The 23,602-nt window shown below is 49.5% G+C and overlaps 1 protein-coding gene across 3 annotated transcripts in view; it reads right to left on the minus strand.

The window, feature by feature from the left end:
• Positions 1 to 23,602, minus strand: part of LOC119456126 (uncharacterized) — a 241,705-nt gene that overhangs the window by 148,022 nt on the left and 70,081 nt on the right. For 2 of the 3 annotated variants that reach the window (XM_037717734.2, XM_049669556.1), the window contains exon 2: positions 17,696 to 17,836. The gene's annotated coding sequence lies outside the window, so the exon portion shown is untranslated. Of the gene's footprint in view, positions 1 to 17,695; positions 17,837 to 21,360; positions 21,547 to 23,602 lie in introns of those variants that run through there. The other variant, XM_037717735.2, reaches the window with a different exon arrangement.

Below are 23,602 nucleotides of genomic sequence, written 5' to 3' on the forward strand. Positions count from 1 at the left end.
ACAGGGTCCTGGTACAAATTTGAGCGAATGACGCTCAAATTTCGGTATATTTACTTCCGACGTTCGTTCAGCTATAGGTGGCCATTCCTCCAAGACGAAACAACGCTACTGCGCTGTAGCAACAAAGAGGGATTGGTCAGCTCGGTCACCGAAGGATAGACAACCGTCCCGCAGCCGTCAGCTGCAGACTCTCAATTTCTACGAAGGCAAACTCGCCCAGCGGGGGGCGAAGATGCTCACGCGCGAATCGTCGCCGGCGCCGCCGCTTCTTTTGTTTTCGCAACGCAGCCAGCACGCGCACACGAAGCGAGCTCGTTCTTCGGAACGGGGCCACGCGCAAGCCGTTCGTTCACCTCGCAGGACGGCGCAAAACGCTCTGCGCGTTCGTACGCGCCGTAACACCTTTCCCGCGTTTTGATGGGGTCTGATGCAGCACCTGGTAATCACGCTCACACTGCGCGCGAAGGCGCTGCGGCGCGATGCACTAGGTGCCGTCGGCGTAGCGTTGCACCTTTCAACGCGCAAATTGCGCAGCCATACGGAAGCAATGTCTATGTAAGATTAAATTGCGCCGTCATGTTACTTATGTAGAGCGCCATCCTCGCGGCATGCTAAATCTCAAAAGTGGCAGCACCGAGTATGAAACTACTTAGCCCTGTTTTATGGCACACATACGCATACCAGCACGCAGTAGGCGCCACGAAGTCCATCAACGGTACGATAAAATAAAGATACGAACGTACGCTAAAATAAAAATATATAGTTTGCTCTGTTCACTGCGCTGCATGCATGTATCTCGTCGAGTGCTAACTCAAGTTCGAGAGAACTTGTTTTCGAGCGGGTCACACGCTTTCATTATCTATAACTACTTTAACAACCAGCCATGGCAGCGTTTGCGTTTCCAAACATTTAAAAAAAAAAAAAAAAAAAAAAACGGAGGGAATTGTAGAAGCGGGCTTCTCCTTCAAGGTCTCCTGATGCGGGGAAGCCAGCTTTAAAGGCGTTACCCACATACGTGCAAACGCGCATTCAAAATAGTACTCAGGTTGAAGTTAGTTGGTTGTCTCAACGTTACTAGACTAGCTTCTAGTCTAGTAACGTTGGGTTGACCCGCCGCGGTGGCTCAGTCAGCTGAGGCGTTGCGCTGCTGAGCACGAGATAGCGGGATCGAATCCCGGCCGCGGCGGCCGCATTTCGATGGAGGCGAAATGCAAAAACGCCAGTGTGCTTGCGTTGTAGTGCACGTTGAAGAACCCCAGGTGGTCAAAACTAATCTGGAGCCCTCCACTACGGCGTGCCTCATAATCAGAACTGGTTTTGGCACGTAAAACCCCAAAAAGAAGAGTCAGTTGGTTGATGGTTAAGGCGCGTTTAACAGCTGAGCTTAGGACGTGGACCAAGAGCACAGGAGCAAACGCGCTGTACAGTATACCTACAGCGCCCATAGGTAATTTACGTCTAAGGGGGAATAAAATCCTTCAAAATACAAAGAGTACGTATACTACATAACAAGACGCAGATTGATAACAGTGCATAACAGTTCAGAGAACAACAATAAAAAGAATGTTTATAATACCAATGGCTAACATGTTCACAAAACGTTCAATAAAAGAAGAAAGAACGCGCACAACCCTCATCAGGTTGACTGAAACGAAAATTCTGAATTTCCTGCTTTGTGTCCATTGTCTTCAGTTTAGTTGATAAGGCCACCGTAATCATATGCTCAAAACAGTGTCGGGGTTCGCACCCACAAACTTAAAGAGATAAAAATCGGGTCGGGTCCTCTTCGTGATCTATGATACGATAAAGCTTTCGATTACGCATTTACATACAGTCGTGAGCAATATGAGAGGGAACACCGAATTAGCTTCAAACAACGATTACTCGTGAAGTGTGTACATATTAACATATTATTTCTTAACAACTAGCTGAAAACTTTAGGCAGGGCATTTTGCTCGATGGATTACATTCTTCCTGTATTTGGCTACCGACCAGCCGTGGTGGCGTAGTGGCTTCGGCGTTGCGCTGCTCAGCCCGAGGTCGCGGGATCAAATCCCGGCCGCTGCGGCCGCATTTCGATGGGCGGCAAGAACACCTGTGCACTGAGTGCACATTTAAGTACCCCAGGCGGTCAAAATTATGCGGTAGTCCCCCACTAAGGCGCGCCTCATAATCATATCGTGGTTTGGTAAGTAAAACCCCCTAATTTAATTTAAATTTCGCTGCCACTCGAAAATCAATAGAAATTACGGAAGCAAGTCTTCATCTCCCACCGTTTCTCATTGTGGCGAAAACAAACCTCCTTTCATTTCATTTATTAGCCATTTGAAAGCGACTGATCCATACGTAGAAGCATATTCAACAGCGTGTCAATGATGTAAGAAGTGAAATACAAATGTAAGAAGTGAAAAACGAGATCTCTTTTATTTCCTGGCATGCAATACGGTAATGTTTTCGGTGACGCATATAAAACAAATGCTGGGGTATTACGTGCCAAAACCATGATATCATTATGATGCACGCCGTAGCGGGGGACTCCGGATTAATTTTGACCATCTGGGGTTCTTTAATGTGCACCTAAATCTAAGTACTTTTTTTTTATTATTTCGCCCCCATCGAAATGCGGCCGCCTCGTATGGGAATCGAACCCGCAACCTCGTGCTTAACAGAGCAACGTCATAGCCGCCAAGCCACCGCGGCGGCTGATGGCGCATATACACGGAATATTCAGGCATATTGCCTTTCGCCTGCGAAATAAAGGAATTGCAGAGGTGGGCTTCACCTTACACACCTAGCTACAACGTGGAAACGATTAAACCCAGCCTTCAGGACGCGAACACCAGAAGAGAAGTAGACGGACACACGCTGGGACTAGCAACAAGTTTAATGAAAACATCCACACAGAAGTCCGCAGGGAAGCCAGAACGCGCATGCGTCGTGCATACCACGTGACAATCAAAGAAAAAAAAAACACTAAATGCTACAACGGTTAAACCAGCTTTAAAGGCGTCTGTTACATACGTGCAGACATAATGAAATGGGTGTCCAAAGTTTGCAAGCGCAGTTTTAAAACAACAACAGGGATTCCTACTTCCTGCTGTGCACGAAATTATGCGTGCACCCTATTACGGCCCGATTTCACACTGCCATTGTCACGCAAATCCCTTCCGCCCGACTCAGCATCGATGAGAGAACAGGTAGCCAACACACGACGCAGGAAAAGCGACGTCTCGAGTTCCATTACTTCTCTCGAATGAACACCCTTGCTTTGTTATGTGATACCGTTGTTCGCATTGTCGCTTTATGAGCGTCTTTGTAATCCCATGTTGTTATTTTGACGTGTGTGTGTGACAAGGCAACTTTGTTATAACTGAGTTCTATATTGGTATATGTTTTATGTACCACATATTCAAAAGCCAAGGAGTCGCCGGCGCCGTACTTGTCCGCCAACATCTCGTTATATGTATGGCAATAATTAAAAAAAAATATTTCGCACGATATTGTGCACCGATGGCCTAAGCTTTATTGTAAATAAAGTGTTGAAAAGAAAGTATTTGGGGAAAAGTGCCCGGCTACGAAATACAGTACCCAAAATACGGCTTCCTGATGCCACGTTTTCATAAGTCGCTACACTATAGCTACAGTCGAAAGCCTCTACAACAAAATGACCTGTATGTACGTATAACGAATTATTCCGTACGCCCCAGCCAAATTCGTATTTTTATTAAGTATTACGGACACTTCTACGGCGAAGGTCACTACAACTAATCTGCCTACACAACGAAGGAATTCAGACGTGCCGGCGGCTGATTTGTTGCTTTACAACAGACGCACGTGGTGGCTGATAGTGCCACGGTGCTGATACCGCGGTGCTGATAGCGCGATCCGGTCGACACCAAAACAACGACGAGGAAAACGTGTTTACCTTGCCCTGTTAGCGGTGCCGTGCGCGACCATTAAAACAAGGTAACCCGTATAACGAAGGTGTTCAGAGGTTGCAAGCGCTTCTTTACAAAGGCGCTTAACTCTTATACGAAAGAACTGCATAACGTCGGTCGTGCGGGAAAGCCAGGTGATATTATATCGTACATAGCTGTGCTATGGTAACGCTGCTTACCGAGACACCTACCGCTGTTGATACAGGTAAACAACCTTGAAGGTTGACGGTCCCCTCCCCGATGTGATAGGCGGTGATTTGACTAAGCCGGGTGAAATAACTGCGCAGAAAGTATACGGCTCCTTAATAACACGACGCTGGCACCGAGGTATCCTATCTAAGCAAATAACTCGCGCGTGCCTCGGACGTAGACGAACTCGCGACTTGGGTCTTAGGTAAATACCATTAGATCAAACGGGTACGCTAACTTTGTGCTTTGGATGGCCAGGCGAACATCAAAAGAGCAAGCAATCTTCGGGGACAGGGTGCCAACCGCGTGAGTGTTTTCTTTGCCTCGACATTTGGGGAAGATGAAGAGCCGTATTACTTCGCTTCTCTAGACCTTAAGACGAGAAGGGGCCCGTGCCACTTTTGTTACTAGCTTTATTTTCTGTCAGTGGGCGATTAATTAAAGCCACAAACTTTGTGAACATTCTTTATATACTTGCTTGACTCATAATGTTCCCCGCTGAAACAAGTAACCGTTAAACGCGTATGAGATGCGTCAAATATAAGTAACTTCACGGAAAGAAACTCGCGATCAATCCTAAAATAGAGGCTATAGGCCGAAAATGAAGCTCTATTTGACTCTGTTTCTCTCGCCGTGCCCCACAGGAAATAAATCGCGTTGCTCTAGGAGTCAAATTTCTGAAATAAAAGCTCAAACATCGCCGGGTACTTTTCGGCGAGGAGAGGGAAAGCTGCGGCCACGACCTAGTTGTTAGTAGTTGTCATTTAGGCCGCTAAGAACCATGAAACTCTCGTCAGGACTTGCAGTAGCGGTGGCACAGTGGAACTGGTTGTGTGTGTATACTAATGCAGTGTACAGCGACAGTAGCTTTGCAGCAATAGCGCGCGAGCGAGGGACGCGCTTGGCAACAAGCGAACGCGAAAGAAGCAGGGGCCAGATAAAACAAGGGAAACAAACTAGAAGAAGTAGAAAAAGAAGAAAAAGCAGAGAAAGTCCCCCAAAAAGCGAGGAAGAGGAAAGTTCTTTCACGTTCGCCACGAAATCACGAACAAGGCAGCGCGACGAAGCAACTCCTCACGTTCCAGACACAAGGGGAGAAGATGAGAGGCAAGCGAGAGAGAGAGAGAGAGAGAGAAAGCGCACGCGGAACAAAAGAGCGAAAAGTGTGCCGTCGCCGGGTTGGCGACGGCGAAAGCGCGACAAATGTCCCGGAGCTTGTACCGCTTGTACTCCCAGCGACTTCTCATTCTTCGTTGCCTTCCCTCCTTCCTCTACGTACGCTTACAGAGTCCACATTCTTGCGACTACGCCAGAATGATGTCTGGCGCGCGTGGACGGCAAAAACCCGAATAGTTCAGCGCGCCCAAAGGACACAGCACGTGCCGAGACAACGGAGGATGATGGGGAAAGAAAAGAAAGAAAGTAAAATGCGCCGCTCCAGATTCGGAACACTCAGCAAAATCAACGAACTGGTTGTTGGATGAGCAGACAAGACAACTGAAAGGTCGATGCAAGGACGGCACACAATGACTGCCCACATCGTCAAAGCGCTTTCTAGTCTCCTATATACTGCCCATTTTGGGAGTTGAGGCGGTAATCTGTGCGAGTCGCAAAGCAGTTCAAAGGCTTCAGCGAACAACTAGGTCACGAGAAATTAAGCGCATAAGCACTGGGAGCGTTTGATGAGACCGTGCGATCCTCACTGACTCGCTAAGCTAACAAAGGGTCGGTTCGGAGGAGCTCCCGCAAAATTCGGCCCCCTCGGAGCGCGAACAATGCGGTGAAGCCTCTCGCCGTTCTATAGAACCTTTTAACTCCGTTCAAAAGGCCCGATGCCATTCTGAAAGCCTTTCGACATGAATTGGAAATCATCACTGTTGCGCCGCAGCGCTAAGTTCACGGGTTCGCGCAACGCCCAGTCCTATACAGAAGCTTAGTAGCGCAGCAAGATAAGTCTTTGACTTTTTTCTTATTATACAGCTTTACTGACAGCCCAAGATATGGTTGAACTTTCGTGTTGTTTTCATATCGGCATTACAGGAGGTGCGCCTCGTGCAACTTTTGAAATTGCAAGGAGATCATAGAACCTAGCTTCCTGCTCTTCAGTTGATGAAATACAGATTTTTCGTACCGCTTTAAACAGGCTTGAACACATAGCGTTCACGGAAGAAAATGCATATTGGGAACATGGAACACCACCGTAATCCGAACGGAAAGCCACTAGAGCATTGCTGCACTTTTTATGAAGACGACTAGTATTTTTTTTTTTTTTCCATGAGGAACTCTGTCACGTGTGCGCACACTTTATTTATTGACGAAAATTCAGGCGAAATAAAGCTTCTGGACTAAACTGTGACAGAAGAGGGTGGAAGACGACAGCAACGCGGTGACAGTGGATGGTGTAATGGACAGCCTGACCGGAGGTTTTCGAATGTCCGCGCCACAAGAAAGGCATATGGTAAAGAAGAGAGGAGGAGGGGGGGGGGGGAATTACCGGAAAATTATTCTTATTATCTTCTACTTCTTTCTGGGGTTCTACTTGCCGGAACCAGTTCTGATTAAGAGGCACGCCGTAGTGGAGGGCTCGGGATTAATTTTGACCACCTGGGGTTCTTTAACGTGCACTACAACGCAAGCACACGGGCGTTCTTGCATTCTCGCCTCCATCGAAATGCGGCCCCCGCGGCCGGCATTCGATGCCGCGACCTCGTGCTCGGCAGCGCAACGCCTTAGCCACTGAACCACCGCGGCGGGCTTTGTGGTTATTATTAGACCAGCGGGTTATTCCTAGACACGTTAATAAAACTGATTGATTGATTGATTGATTGATTGATTGATTGATTGATTGATTGATTGATTGATTGATTTTAGGCATGCTTATTTACTATATGGAATATCTCTGAGATCGTTCTTGGTATAGCACTCGGTCGGTATCAAGAACGAAGACATGCGAAAGAAGTTTCTAAACCAAAGTAGGTTACGGCAAAAGCAGCGGCCGCTGAGTGCGATGTATCGAAACAGTGAAAGTGGCACAAATAGGTTTGGAAGTATATGTCATTAAAATACGTATTAGCGCATGGACTCTGATCTGCGTAGTTTGAGCCCCTAGTCCGGTCCCCAGATTTGCTCGTTTGGAAGGTCCTACTGAAAGCGCAGCCATAAGCTTTCTCTGGCGGTGCAATCTAGACTGCTCCGTTGAATTCTCTGCCGTCAATGCAGCCATCGCTCCCGACGTAGGCATGCGGAGTCTTCACACACATCACTCAACCACAAAGTTTATCCACGAGAAGCTCACGCATGTAAGATGCGTTAAGGATTCATGAAATATTTATAAAGCCGACTTGACGCGTCCGAATGTTGATTCATGAGCGAGGGGAGTATCTATGCTGGCGGGCGCCAAAGCAACGTCAATCCAAGGCAGTTGCAAGTGGCTGTCGGCTCAAAGGATAGCGATTTCCCTTGCAACGGTACGGTGGCGCCATCTGTCTCGTGCAGCATGTCTCGCAGTTCTTTTTTTTTTTCCTCTCTTTTTTCCTTTTCTGTTTTTTTTTTCTCTCTTTTCCCTGCCGTAGCAGATGGCGCCATCGTTCCGTTGCACTGACATTGACTTGCTCGCTGATTGCGACCTCAGGCTAGGTCCTTCATCCCTCGATACCGAGAACCAATCTAAATATATCACCCGCCCAAGCACTCGTAATCTTGGTTGACCAGCGAAGCTGAAACGAGCGGCCCCGGTGTTTATCGCTGGGTTAATCCCGGCGGTTTAATAAAGTATTTCTCAATTAGTGGTTACCTCTTTGTGTTTATTAATGAGGTTACACACACGTTCGGCTGCGACGGAGAGAACGACGTCACTGACGGTATGCCCGCAGTCCAAACTTGTCGCATTGCCGCTTGCGATTCTTCAAAATTGCTTCAAAATTAAATCTGTCCTTCACGTAAGACAATGAATGGCTCATACCCCCCTAAGCAATGGCTCATGCCCCCGTAAACGCAGCCTCCCCATTAGGACGACAGAAGTGAAATTCTACGCTGGAATGATGAGCGGCAACGGAGCCAGCTGTAGAAGACGACGACGCTTGAGCCATTGCTGATGATGATAGTTTTCGGCGTACAGGCGACAGACGGACCAATCGGCTAGGCACATACAGCTTCGCTGTAACAAGACCGCGAGATAACGCCCGAACTTTGCTGCCGTGGTGATATAAAGCGTAGCGGAAGTCTACAACACCATTTACTCCCGGTAAAGAGGGAAAACGGGTTATAAATCCGATTCTTAGTTTTCGGGTAAAATCCGATGGTTCCCAATTTTTGCACCAAACAAACTTAATGAAAATCGGAGCAAACCCGATTCCGCCCCGAATTTCACTGTTTTATAAAAGATAGCAAGTGGAAGTATATACGGCAAATTACATTCAGCGCCATCCCGGCCACGTTTAAGCAAATACGGCTTTGGCGCATTACATCGCATCTCACACAGGTCGCATAATGTAAACAACGGTAATGCGCTTGGAAACAAATTAACGCTGCGCTGACGGTGTTGTGCATTGCGAACGGTAACTGTGATACGTAAGACGATGTTTACCTATATAACTACTTTACGTTCAAAAAGGTGTGTGATTAATTTGTATAGTTGGTGTTCCATTATTTTGTAGCAGGAGAGTGTATTGGGGCCCAATAAAATAGGACAACAGATAAGGAAGAAAAGCGCGCCAGGTCTAAGATGGACACAGAAATACTCACTATACATGTGACATATCTACGTGAGCAAGGGATTGTAACACAAGGAAAATCATCACACATCCTGCGAAGCACGCCCTTTTGCCCTGATACTTGAACTTTCTTCTTAAGTTAAAAGAGTGCTGAGAACAATGTAAAGAACGGATCACCAAACCCTTGCTTATTTGTTGTTTTTCTTAATGAGTATTCTTTAAATGTATTAATAATGCCTGACAACGAAGATTTTCAGAGAGTTCGTCAGATAATTTGCGAGTAGTTCTATTTGTTCATGTGAGTGATTTCGCTTGTTTAAGTAGAACGTTTGTGTCCGACAGAAGACCACTGCTTCTGTTAATTGTTTTCATAAGTTGCCCAGAAGAAGCCCGAACTATGGACTGCCGGGCAACAAAACCTCGATTTCTCCCCGGTTTTCTTCTAAATATACTAACACCACATTTTTGCCCCCCGAACTTCAAGACATATAAAATCGGTCGGTCTGACGCAGGCCAAACGCCTCTATATTTGTCGCAATGACAGAATTTCCGTTGCATCTGGGAGTGTGCAGAAAACATCGAGAAAAACCGCTTCTGCGATAAAAATATGGGCCCGATAGTTTGTTCAGTGACTGAATTCAACTCAATGTGACACGTCAAAGTATTGTCACGTGCGAGGCGGACCCTTTCATGTAAAGAACGAGCGCTCTATGCGGGCTAAGAACGAGTTCCAATACGGCTATTATGTATATGGCAACCTCTTATGAGGTTACATGATTATAGGCACGCAAATAGGCTGAAAACGAAGCTATACGTAGGACAGCTAACGGCTCCATGCCGTCATGGCATACACAGTATCCATGGCATCTATAGTATGCAGCCTTCGCTGTCCAAATTTGTTGCCACGCCTTCGAGGTAGGGCATTATGCGTCTAATTATGGGTGTTTTCCAAATACAAAGCACATTAACGCGAGAGCCCTGAGTGCCTGTCGGTAATTACACACGATGGAGCAAAAAGATGCCAAATGTTGCAACCGCACGCCATCCAGCGGTAACAGAAGAGGCAAGTGCCAAGTTCCGTCAAATTTACGCGGCTGTCGTTTCCGACAGCTGCCCGAAGACGCCAATAGTGAAAACGGAGAGGAAGGCGGCAGCGCTCGAAATCGTTTCAATTATACAGCACCCAGGCGCGTACAAGCAAAGGCGCTCGTGAGAGCGACAGAAAACACGTGCGCTTATGTCCCACGCCCGAAGTAGCGCACTCGTTTCCCGACCAAACTCTTTCCAAGCTGCCCCGGCCGAGCCCTCCGCTACTTCATCGAGGAAGGGAGGGAGCACAGCCGGAGCCGGGGCCTGGAAGTAAGCCAACGCTGGTCGCGTTACAAAAGAGCGCGAGATCTCGGCGCTCACGCAGCAATTACGGCACTTTCCCCTTGGACGCGACACCTCAAGCGAGACGGCCGGGCCACGTATGTGGAGCAAGCAGCGCGTGCTCACACAAACGCGCGCACGTACACACGCACGCACACACGCACGCACGCACGCACGCACGCACGCACACACACACACACACACACACACACGCACACGCACACACACACACACGCACGCACGCACGCACGCACGCACACACACACACACACACACACACACACACACACACACACGCGCGCGCGCGCGCGCGCTCACTCAAGCACAAGCAAAACACCTGCACACAAACGCATACGAGCTCGCACTTTCTCTCACGCACACACGCACGCACACAGAAATGCGCGCACACGCGCAAACACACAACCTAGTGCAGGCAAGCACGCACAAAGAGAGAAAGAAATAAGGGGGGAAATGCGCCAAGAAGGCCGGAGGGGACTCTGTCGGGGTCACCGCGGGGCTATGGAGCCTGTCGCCTCCGGCGACGGCCAAAACGCAAGCTCTGATCCGCGCACATATGAGATGCAGAACGGTGCGCGTATGTACGCGTCGACGGAGCCAAGCGTATGCGCACAAGCAAGACGGCGAAGGCCGGCGGGCCGCATAACAGGCGAACGAGGGTTATTTGCAACCCGCGATAAGAGTGCGCCCATTAGACGCCAAGTGGCCGGCCACTGAGAAGAGAACGCCGGGGCAAGGCCAGAATAAAGAGCTCAGCGCCCGAGGTGTTACGTGTGGAGCTGCCATCACGTGTGCTTGCAGAGAGCTCAGCGCTCGCGCGATGGGAACACCTACCTGGCAAAGGAGTGCGCGACCGTTTAAGCACCGAGGAAGCTTACACCGAGCAGGCTGTTCCTAGAGAAATAATGCCCAGCATGCATTGAAGACAAAGAGCACCGCATGAAGAGCAGCCATTGCATTCCTGTGCCCTCAATGAAGGACAAAGCAAGCCACGGAAGGACATCCACAGAAGACCACGAAGCGTTACAAGTGCGCTACAAGTGCCCATACTACTAATATGGATTTATTTAATTAAGGGAATATTAGTCATTCAGCGCATCTCAAAGGTCAAACACGCACTCGCAGACAAAAGATGACATACACAGGCAAGCCAAGCGAGCCATCAATTATAATAGGTTTAAGAAAACGAGAGATAGAAAAACGTGTCGATTCTCAATTGCGATATCCTCGAGCACGCAGTCGCTGTGAGAATCGACTCAAATGCCACTCATGTATTGGACACGGGGGCTTAAAGTCAGGCCGTCGTATATTATACGCCGCGACTTCCACTCGTGACAACTTTCTAGTGACTTCACGAGACAACAGACGCACTATAGTGTCACTCCGGGAGCGTATAGGAGGCTCACCCCCCCCCCCCCCCCCGCCCAAGAGTCGTTTATCCGGATCTCTATCTCTCTCCTTCGCCAGTATAGATGCATGGCAGCACGCATCAAGGAAGCTTGTACGCAGCATCATCAAGTTTTGCTTCTCTTGCACCGCCGGTCCTAGAAGCGGGCAAGGGGGTAGACGGGTGACCAGAAAAACGCACCGAAACGCACCGGTTCCCGCATTGGAGTGAGCCCCCTCTTTTTGCGAAGAAAAAAAAAAAGAAAAATCGGGACATGAGACGCGACGCGACCAGCCAGCACACCGCGCGCGACCGTTGCATATACGTTGGCGCAACAAAGGGCTGCGTACACCCGCACCTCCTGCTTCTTTTGCCAACGCCCCCCTCCTCCTGCTCCAATCCATTCCTTATTCTTTTTTGCTCCCTATCCGACAAAGACGACAAACTATGGAGGAGTGGGTTCACGCACGGCCGGTGTGCGGAGAGGCGCAGAGCAACACGCGGGGCACGGCACGCCCGAAGCGCTATTCAGAAGCGCACGCAGCCGACCAAGAACTAGCGGGCCGCGGGGCGAGACGAGACGACGACGGGCCCTTTTATGCACCGAGCATCAGCGAAAAAGGAATTATAATAATAAAAAAAATGGATCCAAATCTTATTCTCCCGAGCAAAGAAAAACACGGAATAGTTGCGGAAGAGTCGAGCCGGTTCCAAACACGAACGACGGGCCGGGTCCCGCGCAGATGGGAAGGGAAGGGTTCGCATCGGGTTGCGCAACCACGTAAGCGCACTAAGTTATGGAACCGTCATATTCTGCACGCGAATGCAGCCGCGCCTCAAAGCTTTGTCCGTGTTCGGGCGACCGGTACGTGGGCTCTGACCCGACTCGTCCACATCCATTAGCCTCAAAGTGCATTATAAGGGTCCACTGGTGTTCAACGAGGCACTCGTGTATTGTACAGTACACTGCCACTTTTCGCGAGTTTACATACTGTTGCAGACACAATACTAGCCGGACTCGTATTATAACTCTCGCAGTTCAACGAGTCTACAGGTTAGCAGGAACTCCCGTCCTCACAATCGACAGCTACAACTGCGACTAGTGTCAGAAAGCTCCGGATGTTCGTAATAAGCGGTCCCATCGGAGTGATTATAGCAGTACTTTCACGCACTCAGTTGCCTGAGAACTACCGTGAAGAGGTGTACATTTAGGGGGGCTCTTCAAGTACGCGATGCATGTCGTAAAAGGTTGCACACGCCGCCTCTGGCGGTCGCTCCAACCTAGGAGGTATCCGCAGGAGCTTGAAGAAGTGCAATATAAATGTAAATGTCGACTGTTCCCGCGGCTCAAATCAAGCGTAAGGCTTTCTTCGAGCGAAACTCAGCCAAAATCACCTCCTTAGTTTATATATATATATATATATATATATATATATATATATATATATATATATATATATATATAATGCGTACATTTATTTGATTACCTTCGCGGGGTCTGGCGTGTCGTCGTGTGTCTCGTAAACCAAACTATAGGCTTATCCCGGCGACAGGGTAATAGTAAACTGGACCAATCCCGGAGACTGTCATCAAAAGTATATGACTGGGTGGGCCGATTCTGACACCATTCTACAATATGAGTTCTCGCGACACGGCTTTATTGTGGTTTGTAATGCAAGTCGATATTGGAGGCAGACCAATGAACAGTCGCTGGGGTCTAGCAAGTGGACCTAGCTTCTTGCCGCATTCACTGGGTTTGGCGTCAGCAGATGTATCGAGGGCTTTTCTAGCGCAGCAGAAGTGCGGAGAGGGAAATCAGGAAGAACCGCTGCGAGTGAAGTCAGCGTGGAGGAGTTTCAAGAGGTGGCACTTGTGTAGTGGCGCTGGTTTACACGTCACAAACACGACGTTCGTGCGGGTGAGCGTTACCATAAATGGCATTTACTACGAGTCTTTTGTGTGTGTGTGCGTGTGTGTGTGTGTGTGTGTGTGCGTGTGCGTGTGTGTGTGTGTGTGTGTGTGTGTGTGTGTGTGTGTGGTGTGTGTGTGTGTGTGTGTGTGTGTGTGTGTGTGTGTGTGTGTGTGTGTGTGTGTGTGTGTGTGTGTGCGTGTGTGCGTGTGTGTGTGTGTGTGTGTGTGTGTGTGTGTGTGTGTGTGTGTGTGTGTGTGTGCACGCGCGTTCTCTCGCTGTTTTCGAGAGGGAATAGCGAGGGAGGCGCGCGCTATGCAATGCTCGTCAGTCTTGCCACACGGCACGGTGACAGTGTCGCCAGACGTCACGCTTTACATGCAAATGATGGTGCCCTGCTGTGACATTATTAGCGAGAGCGAATTCAACGCTCTACATTCGCGTTCACGTATGCGAACGCGTCTTAAGAGTTCACAGCCGTGTACAATAATGTGGATGAATATCATGCCACGGACCTGATCTTCGATAAGAGGCACCAAAGCAGCAAAAACCTCTCGAACGCCAGGGACAAGTCGCGCTTTCGCTGACGCCGCAGCAGATTTTTCTTTTCGCAGGTAAAAGAAGACCAATACGACAGAGGGAGGACGACGATAAACGCGAAAGCGCGATCAGCGGCGAGCACAGACAGAAGTCAGAAAGACCTGGAAAAAGAAGGCCATTGCCAGGATGGGGAGGGAGTACGCGGGAGCCAGTGAAGCCGAAGAAAGCAGGAGCCAGCATGGAGCCCCCTTCACGATGCTACATGGCTTCTCCGCCGCTCCGAAACGCGCACTCCTCGTCTCAGCGCCACGCGCGCACGTCACGTCGCCCTGACCTTCCAAAACAGGAGTATAAAACCGTAAGCGCGCGCGCAGCTCGTTTCGGGTACAGCGATTCGCGTATGCAAGTACAAGAGCGAGGACCAAGAAGAAGAAACTAGAGACGCAGATAAGGAAGGCACATCAGAATCGGGTCGGACGCCTTGTTCCGCGGAACGAGACCGGCCGGCAGCGAGGAAAAGGCCACGCCAGGTCGAACAAGCCTGACGCACACACAGCGAGTGCGAGCTCCTTTCAGATTGGAAAGAAATAAAAGCAGAAAGAAAGAAAGCTGGTCGTCAGCGCGCTTTCGTTTCTTTGGTTCCCCTACGGCGCACTGCGCGTGCAACGTTGTTCGGGCGCCGTGTACGACAAGCAAAAAAAAGGCGGGCGGCGTAGAAGAGAGGCGACGTACAACACGCGCCGGACTGCGCGAATACGCGATCTAATGCGCGCTCGTTCGTTCGGCTCGTCTGTCGGCCCCGCGTGTACCACCCACAGAGCCAAGTTCGCTGCCTGTCGGGCGGCGCACACACCAGGAAAATGGGAACACACATATGTTTGAAATCTCGGTTTTAAGGAGACCAGTTTGTGGTCCTTCCTTTTATCCATGTAGTCGGTTCTTTCTTGCTCTTTACCCCAGATAAGGGGTGAACGAGGAGCAGTGTTGCTTGGAAGCTATAAGGCCCCGCTTGAAACACAGCGGTAGCGTCAGAGCCCAAGAAACGGAAAGCGAGGAAACAAGCCAACTTAAGCATACAAGATAAATGTGCTGATGATGCCGTGTGCAAGGGGGAAGCAATGGGAACAAAGTCCGATTTGACGCCGCGTTGACCCCGATGCTCGCAAGGATATAAGGCGACGAGCAAAAAAAATAAAAATGCAATAGAAGTCAAGGGCTAGGCGGTGGGTCGGTAGAAAGGAAAATGTTTTTACGGGCTAAGCGGTGATTTACGGACACCCGCGCTTGACACCGGTTTCGCGTGAGGAGTAGATAACCGTCTGTACATGCGTACACAGTGAATTGAAAGAGCACTATAGTGCGCCGAGCTAACACTGTCCCGCCCTTACGTGCGTTCGCAATTTGTCTGCTGTATGCGGCAACCCGTTCACCACGCTTTTCTTTTTTTTTTTTTTTTCGTCTTACAGAACTATTTATGGCATCACCGAAGAGTCGTTCCGAACGCTCCGCCGGCTCTCTAAGGTAGCGGACAGAATTCAGGCTCTGTTTCAATGATAATTGTGCCATAGCACCGCGACAATTAATGAAGTTTCATTTTTACATACTGCCTGGAGCCGGCTACGTCCAGTAATCAACCATAGTTGCGACCTTACTCGACCCCTGTAGATACTGCGAGAACGCTCACCAATAAGACCTGTCGAATGCGCAATAAATATTGCAATCGCAAACAAGGTTAAAAGCCCGTACAATCCCTGAACGCTATTAACAAGTAAACTTGATCTATCTTTTGCAGGTGTACGTTTGCAGCTGTCCCACAAAATTCACTTCCACTTTGCGACCATAAGTTCCATAATTCGGCACATAAATGTGCCGAATTTTAAAGTAAAACAGCAAAGAAGTTCCAATTTGACTAACTTGGTAATAAATATGTAGTTATATGATTCGAGTGATCAACAGTGGTCGAACGAGGAATGTCGCGCGAGCCAAGGTTTTGACAGAGAAACTCTTCTGCCCTGACGAAGAGAAGATCTCTTCGTTGCGAAACGCTGACTTTAGCGGCATTCCTCGTTCGAAAACTTTTGATCACTTCAAACCTGTATCTAGTAAAATTCTGTATTGTTCGCATATACCACAGAATTAATCTTCGCGAAGTTGCAGGGCTGACAATTGTCTAATTTTCGTATTAACAGACTTGAAACAGAACTCAAGCAGACGCCACGTGCTGCCGATGGTAGATGTGGACACGACGCAAATCCCCACACCGTGGTTTTCCGAGACTCGGAGGCCATGCCGAGAAGACACGTTGGTTCTCAACTTCATGGGTGCTGCGTCATTTCCGGCAAACAAAAATGGTTGCGTTTTTTTTTATATATATATAGTTTCGGTTTTAAAAACTCACTCGTTCTGCAAGGTTTTCGTGACGCATCCACTCGCATTTCAAACGTCAAACTTGGCACGAAAGTTCCTCTATGCCTTCACCATTTGAGTCTATGCTTCTTACGTCGCGCAAAATTTCGCTGCAGTTGGCCTTCTAAGAAGCAGCAAGAGCAGGCACCACGCATCAAATTAACGAAGTCATTCAACAAATGCCTCCATGCCTGTCGTTACGAATCAGCTGTAACACTCTACCTGAAATAAATAGCGCACGGGCAGAATGCAAGCAAAGTACGCAACACTTCTTGCACTGGCTTGTACTAATGCATACAGCTTACTTTCGATTTTTATGCTGTCGCCCCCTGAGTAATGTCTCACAAGGTGCCACTAGAGATGAATAAATGCTCATGAATATGATGGAAAGAAAAAAAAAAGAAACCTCACAAAGCATTAGGTGCCATATTTACAGTTTCGCAAATTCGAGGGGGTATATACTGTCCATGCACGCCTTATAATTCAGAAACGCGCCCTGTTGAAGTAGACTAAGCCTGTAAAGAAAACCGGGTGGGAACCTTTTCAATCAAATATAACGTCCACACAGAGTATTTTAGCGTATATTCTTACCGTACAGGTCTTACAATATAAGAAAAGTTTGCGCCCTTTGTCGATTATCTTGTCCACAAACAAGAATAGGGAGTTTTAGTACAGCGTCCCCAAGGAGCTTTGCGTATCCAAAAACCAAACTCCTTTGTAGCCTTCTGTGTTCTTTCGCACTCTCCTTCCGATGATTTCCTTCTTTTCTCTCTCTCTCTCTCTTCTCTCTCACTCTTCTCGAGCGCACCGTTACCGAAATTATTTCCGCCATCTGTGCAAGCGCAGACGGTGGCAAGCGGTAGCGGTATAATGGCAGAATGATAACGCTATGCTAAAAATATTAATCTCAGACATATATGCTAATGACAACACGGCCCTGATACCTTCATTTCATCGACAGGCGGGACTTCTGCCCGGCAAAATCCTATGGCACGAGTGATAAGCCCATACCATACTGCAGATGCAAAGCAAAGCACGCGCTCTTCGTGCTTCCGAGCGCGCGTTCCTGGCATTCCAGAGAGCGCCACCGCCTGCGCGCGGCCGGCTCTTCTCGGAAATTCCTAAGCATTGTGTCGAACACGTCGTCGAACTCAAAAAAAAAAAAAAAAGTTCACGGGACAACGGTGTGTCGACAGAGGAAATGACCAGGAGGCGCAGCACTCACCTCGATGCGCTAGGAGAGTCGACCCCTCGTCCTCAAGATGAGTCCATGGGAATAAGACTGGTCGGTGTGCGCAATCTGGTGCGCCGCTGGGCCTGCCGACACTTGCAGCCGGTATCCAACACCATGCTTCTTGGTCCCTACCTGCGAGTAGGCGAGCAAAGGAGAGGAAAGATCGTTTATTCGTCCACGTGTCGACATTGTCACGTGCAAAGACACCACAACTTAGAAAATTGAGTGCAACTGGAATCCACGCAACGCGATACGACGATTCGTGTTGTAAGTTTAATTAACGGGCGAAGAAAGCGGGCCTGTCAACGATGACTGTGCGAGCAGGGGATTCAAGAGGCGATTGATTCCGAACCGACGCAGTCGCAGTACGATGTAGACGCAGACATAACAGATGCGAGTGCAAAAGAGACAAAAGAAATAGCAAAACGACGTTATCTTGATAGGCATGCGCAGCTGCGCCCACATGCGGGGGGCCTAACGTACGAGCTGTCGCCTGCCCCCCCCCCCCCTCCCCCTCCCCTTTCCTCCAATCTCTTTATCGCCTTCTGGCGTCTCCACCGGCTTGCGCTGTATCCACACCACTAGCAAGGTGCAACGTATACCAAACGTCTCCCCCACCCCACGTGCAGCTATTCAACGATCATCATCAGCAGCAGCAGCCTATTTTTCTGTCCACTGCAGGACGAAGTCCTCTCCCTGCGATCATCAATTAACCCTGTCTTGCCCTAGCTGATCCCAATTTCCACCTGCAAATTTCCTAATTTCATCATCCCGCCTAATTTAACAATACTTCACCACAAAACAAATCGAAAACTTGCACTTGTTGCCCTTACAGGTTCCCCAACCCATGCGACACCGTTCCAAACTACCAGCGAGTAGTACAGGAGAGTAGACGCAGTGAGACATATACGAGTATATGCGTCCCCATCAGCTAGTGACTGTGAGCATATAGTAGCCAGTGCTCCCTTTGCCCACCATAACCCCTGCCCTACCTTTCCCTCCACAGCTGAGAACATTCTGTGAGCACGCCTGTGATATTCACCGTTTTAACCCCTGTGCCAATTGTGAAAATATAATATTCAAATCGATGATTGTCAGTACACGGGTTTGTATACACACCATGTTTCGCTAGTTTTATAATATTTTCCAAGCAAGTAACCAAGGCACGCATCCTCCGACGGTTAAGGCTTTCCCCTGTCTGCTTTCTATAGAAATCACTTAGCCTTATTTCAATTGAGATTAGCATCCTTGGTCCAAATATTGCGAGGCGAGAGGAGCAGCGCTGGCCAGTACAGCCGCTGACGCACGCTTTACATGAAGTCAAGAATGCAAGGACGGACGCCGCCTATACCGCCCACAATGGAGCAGCACACACAGGCTACGGCTTGTAACGTTTCTTCTTTTATCGCTGCTACTGGGAGATAGCGGCGACATCCACACTCAGCGATGCAGTTTTCTCCATCCTCTGAGCGAATAACAGCGACTCGTGATGACAACGGCGAGGAATGTTCCACGTCGGGCTGCCCGCGCTCCACTGCCAAAGGTTAAACGTTCTCAATATGGCACAGAGGCGACGGTGCCATTATTTGGAATGACCCAGCTTAATGGCTTTCTAAACGCTGCGGACAATGAGAGTGCGACTGGCCACCTTATCAGTCCTCCATCCGGGACACAATGGCGCTCCCTTCCATTAAGGCGATGAAAGCAGATAAAGACAGAGCCGTATACAAAAGGCAGCCATATTTGAATGTCGTGCGGGGAACGTGCATGCACCAGGCATGGGCCAGAGCGCGCACCAATCCGCAGCGGCAGCTCAGTGGCTACGGCGTTGCGATAATGAGCGCGAGGTCGCGGGTTCAATTCCGCGGCCACGGCGGCCGTTTTTCGATGGTGGTTGAATGCAAAAACGCTTGCGTACAGGGCTTTGGGTGCACGTTCAAGAACCACAGGTGGTCAAAATCACACCGGAATCATTTTTGTATACTTAGTACGTTTGATTGTGGCATGTATGTGCGTATCTACGGGCAAATGGGTAGTTATCTTTTCTCAACTGTGTACTGGGATAGCCGGCTCTAATGTAACCTACCTTTCCATCGGTGTACAGATAATAAACAGCAACAATGACAACGCCACAGCGTCCCTCACAGCCCACTGTGCAGGTGCGGGTCGTTGAACCCCACAATTTAGCATGTACCAAGGCGCTAGGACCATTAGCACAATTGACCGAAGGAGTAAAACAATAACGACGAATGTGAACCAGTCAATTCAGCACTTTAAAATGCAAGCTACAAAGATACAACGCTCTCAGCAATAACAGCAACAGTCATCAATACATGCCTTCGAGCATTTTTACTTGAGAAAAAAATGTTAGAAGAATAGTGCAGCACACATATCTACGGTGCACAGTGCTGCACCGTATATGCATTGCCTAACATGGAATAGTCTATCAATGAGCAAGCGCTGGTGCGCAGCCTAACGCATCTGCTGCATGCATGTTTACAAGATACGCATCACTTCACACACTACTGCTTTCGAAACTCACACACCTGCTCTGATTCGTGGCCTCCACTCTTCTTTTTGGACACAGTTTGACATGTTACGACCTCACCGGCTTACACTGGGGGAGGGGGGGGGGGGGGGGTTATTCTGTAAGAGTCCAGCCAGTGGACTGTCCATTTCGACTGTCGCTGATTGGCTGCAGCTGTACGAGTGAGATAGAGGCTGGCTGGGGCACCTGTCTTCTCCTCACTCGTGCAGCTGCAACCAATCAACAGCGGCCGAAATGGACTCTTACAGATTACCCCCCAACCCCCACCCCTCCCCTGGTTGGCGACAAAAACGCTGCACTCGCTAAGTACAAAACACGGAAAGGACCGCAAAGCCTACGATACGGCAGGCTGCAACATGTGTGTATACGCAGTTTGTATTGCGGTTTTTTTTTTCTCTCTTTTTGCAAACCAGGCAAGTGCTACAGCTAAGCATGGCACTGAACGAAACACGCGACACCTTGACACCCTTCGCAATATTTGATCCCGAAATGCAAAATATCGGCAGCTTTTTCTAACGCTTGCAGATATCGTGCAGTGCAGTCCATCCAAAACAACAATAGAAACAATGATAAAGCCGAAAGATTACGTTATTATAAGTATACCCGGTCCCACCGGGTCACAATTAAAATGTTCCGTAGTCAATTATGAGCGTCTGTGGTCAAACGACTCATAACAACACGTTCGTAGGTTTACCACAGAACACCAGACTCCAGTTCCGCAACAGAGGACCTCACAGAAAGAAAGAAAGAAAGAAAGAAAGAAAGAAAGAAAGAAAGAAAGAAAGAAAGAAAGAAAGAAAGAAAGAAAGAAAGAAAGAAAGAAAGGAGACCGAAACAAGCAGTTAATCCGTACAGTAAGCAGTGAAACAATGAGCTCTTCTTGGCAACTAGCCCGACAGCTCTATGAGCTGCAAATTCAAGGCAATCATTCGCCTGACGCCCCGACGATATAAAGGAAGCGCGTTACGGTTTTACTCTGCAGCTTCAGCATGCCACCCACAACGCGCACTCGGCGTGGGCGAAACACACCGACGAGCCGACCTCAACAGCAGGAAGCACGCACGGAGGAAGGTCGGCGAAGCGAGCAGAGAACAAAAGGCCCACCAACCCACACGTGCCGATCAGAGCGAACCCGTGCAGCGGCGTCCCTCAGCCGTTATAGTAGGCAGGATCCAGCCGATTCTCCAAGTGCCGACGACGTCGTAGGCGTCGTTGCTCGGTCGAGAACACACACGGCCGCCGCACGAAACCAACACGAAGACGTGCGCGCGCGCGCACTGGCAACCACACAGCTGATCGGACACCTACACCAGCCACAACGAGACACACCGACACTCGCACCGAGGAAACTCCGACCGGCGACCAGGGAGCTTGCGGGCGAACCGGCGGTCAAGTTTAGAGACCCGAAGTGCTCGCACACTTGGGTCACGAAGCCGAGGAAAGAGAGGACGCAAGGGCGGCACAGCAGATGCGGACGGACAAAAAGGAGCGGACGACGCGACACGCACCCGTCAAGGAATCGAGGAGAAGTGAGAGAGAGAGACGCAGTCGACGCGGCGACGGCGGCGGCGTGCAGTAGCAGGTCCGCTTGCCGCGGCGCTCACACAAACGATGGCACGACGAGAGCTGTGCGAGAGAGCAACCCCCACTTCGAGTACGGAGGAGCGAAAGAGCGACCGCTCCGAGGGAACGCAGCCGCAAAAAGGGTGCAGTGGAGGAGGAGGGATGGCGGGGGAGACGCGGAGGAGCGAGCGGTCCGTCGTGGCGCAATCGGGAGACCCGATCGGCATCCTCGTCGACTCGGATCGCCCCCACCATGGGCGCGCGAGCGCGCTCGCCGACAATACGAGCGGCTGACCTGCTCTCATAACCCTCACCCCGCGCCGAAACGCTCCGCGGGGGGTGCGCGCAACAGGGCGGACTCGTGCTGGGGAGGCTTCGAGCACCGACTCCCACCCCCCTACGCGGACGGACGGACGAACGGCCCAGCCACGCAAGGCGTAGGAGGCGGCACGCGTGCTCGGAGCGCCCGCTCCCCGATGCGACCGTCGCGATGCGCTCGCTGTGTACATGTATACACACATCACCCATACACGTATTTCTTGACTCACTAAAAGAAGGGAAAAAGAAAAAAAAAGGACATCTGTGCCCGGCGATGATGCACGTGCCCTATTTTTGACCGGGCGCTGGCGCTGCGCTGCGTTTCGTCCAATGGGGGTGCCCCCTGTTGTTTTAAGGCAGTACGCGTTTGACGCGTACGCATATAAAACGTGGGCAAGCGTCCGTCAGCGACCTTGTCCCGTGAATGGGCCATGCAAGTCCTTGTTCTCATCCTGTCGCTCAGTTATGAAGGAAGAACACGTGGAAAACGGACCGGCTCGCTCATTACGTGTTACCCTCCGGGGAGGAACGTGGCAGAGGACAAATGCATGGCGCCCTTAAAACACTGACCTACAGTCTTCGGGACGCGAAAGCCAGTGCCTTTAAAACTGCCCATGTGCTCTGTTCTGTTCTTTTTTCTCTCTCTTGTGGGGCTTCGTGGTCGCCTAAGACTGGTATCTTCTGAGTTCCGTGGTTCCCAGCAATCGGTCTTTTTTTTTTTTTTTTTTAACAATTCGGCCACAGCCACGACCCATTGTTTCTCAGTGCAAACGATAACTTTCATTTAACAATGTACCTGTGCGATTCGGATCGACTACCACGAAATGGCGCCAGTACCCTCGCATATGAGCAATTGTATGATAGTGTAATACACATTTCTGTTGCCCAATACTGTTGCCCAACAGAAAAACAAATCTAATAGTATGTTAATGCAAATTGCATAGTTCCTAAAGCAGACGGCGGTGAGGTCGATGTCACGTGCACAACGAGCACGCAGCGATACGTAAGGCAGATGTGGGCAAAAAATAAATAAATGCAGCAGCTCTTCAACCCTAACGGAGGCAGAGCGCACGGCTGCCTGATTTGTTTTCTGAGCATTCGCTGCTTAGATATAGCACACCTGAGCATAAGACTACAGTCCTCAGCTTGAAATAATCTGCGACCACTTATCACTATTATAAAGGGGGTTCTTATTCAAGCCGAACGCCGTGGCCGCTGGCGACTTCTATTAAATGACAGGCGTGTTTACGAATTATGACGGAGTGTGACTAAATATGGCTAAGTTGTCCACATGTGTACCAACGCACTGCCGACTCGATTGAAAGAAAGACAAGCGATAGAATGACACTTTGTGCATCTCCTAATGAGTCCTCGTCGTTATAGAATAATTAAATCACGATTTAATGTACAGTTAGTCGAATCACGTTTTTTCCATAAAGCAATTAAAGATCCGACTCAAAGCGCATGCA

Source organism: Dermacentor silvarum, chromosome 6 (genome assembly GCF_013339745.2).
Source record: "Dermacentor silvarum isolate Dsil-2018 chromosome 6, BIME_Dsil_1.4, whole genome shotgun sequence".
NCBI classification, from domain to species: Eukaryota; Metazoa; Arthropoda; class Arachnida; order Ixodida; family Ixodidae; genus Dermacentor; species Dermacentor silvarum.